Source organism: Etheostoma spectabile, chromosome 16 (assembly GCF_008692095.1).
Source record: "Etheostoma spectabile isolate EspeVRDwgs_2016 chromosome 16, UIUC_Espe_1.0, whole genome shotgun sequence".
Taxonomy (NCBI): Eukaryota; Metazoa; Chordata; class Actinopteri; order Perciformes; family Percidae; genus Etheostoma; species Etheostoma spectabile.
Window position 1 is genome coordinate 21774339 of NC_045748.1, and position 1389 is coordinate 21775727.

The 1389-nt window shown below is 45.8% G+C and overlaps 1 long non-coding RNA gene across 1 annotated transcript; it reads left to right on the forward strand.

Annotated features, from left to right (window-relative positions):
• The first annotated feature begins 6 nt into the window (after positions 1–6).
• On the forward strand, positions 7–1116 carry LOC116704183 (uncharacterized). Its single transcript, XR_004335612.1, has 3 exons — positions 7–211; positions 537–870; positions 956–1116. It is a non-coding gene; the product is annotated as an uncharacterized LOC116704183 (long non-coding RNA).
• Positions 1117–1389: the final 273 nt, after the last annotated feature.

Sequence of the window (1389 nt, forward strand, 5' to 3'; positions counted from 1 at the left end):
GGTGGATGCTTCTGACTGGGGGGGGTGGGAGCAGCCCTTTCCCAACGCTCCCCCACAGACCAGAAGCTTCACCCTTGTGACTTCTTTCCAAGAAATTGTCTCCTGCAGAAAGAACCTACAATGTTGGAAACCGAGAACTACTGGTCTGGACCGACCATAAAAGCTTGGCATTCATCCAATCCACCAAAAGACTCAACTCACGTCAAGCCAGGTGGGCCCTGTTCTTCAGAATGTTTCTTTTTTTTTTTTTTGGCATACAGACCAGTCCAACATGTATTCCGTCCCCATGGAATACCTTTGGACATTGTGTCTGATAGAGGCCCACAGTTTACTTCTCGTTTCTGGAAAAAAATGTTGTACTGCTTTGGGTGCATCTGTAATTCTGTCCTCAGTCATTGCATTTCTGTGAGTGATTTTTGATTTTTATTCTTAGGTATGTGTGATTTATGTGTGTGTATGTGTTTGTTGTGTTATGGTTGTCTTGCTACTGTAGCTTAAAATTTTCTTCGGGATGACTAAAGAATCTATCTATCTAGGGTGCCATCCTCAATCCATGGGTTGGACTGAGAGAGCCAACCAGGACCTAGAAGCATCCCTTCGTTGTGTCTGCTCAGCGTCCGTCCTCCTGGGCCAACATCTGCCGTGGACAGAGTAAGCCCACAACTCCCTGACCACCTCCGCCACTGGCTTCTCACCTTTCAAGGTCGCCTTGGGATACCACCCACCCCCTCTTGTTTCCTGCTCAGGAGAGGGACCTGGCTGTTCCCTCGGTTCAGGAGAACCTAAAGTAGCGTTTGGAGCGACCCAGGAAGCCCTGCTCAACGAAGCCAAACTCACCCCCGGCGCCAGATCGTTGCACCTACCAGCGTGGTAACTTGGCTTCCAGTTGAACTCTGTGCCATTTTAGTCTCAGTGTTATATTCCTGGGCTTTGTAACGCGGTTTTCCCTGTCCAGAGTACCGCCTCAACCAGACGTTGCCGTGGTGTCTGCTACAGCCTTCTACGTAAGGTTGGATTCCAGAAAGAAAGTTTGGATCCAGGACTGCCTGCCCTCCTCGGCCCCTATCCAGATCCTACCTGGTGTTTTTCTGTCCTTGGCTGCTATAAATACAGAAGTTACATTAAAAGGTTTTTGAATTGTTTCTCTGTGTTCTGGGTCAGAACCTCTTTCTTAACCCTCATGTTGTCCTCGGGTCAAATTGACCAGTTTTCCCATAGCAATGTTCTTTTTAACATTAGTATATATATATATACCCAAAATAACATGATTGATTCCACACAACGCTCATTGGCAAGTACAAATCTCTTTCATTAATTTTGGGGCGTCTTATTCAAATTTATAGCATTAAAAAAAAAAAAAATTGAAGTGGTTTTGAAATAGTATTGAGT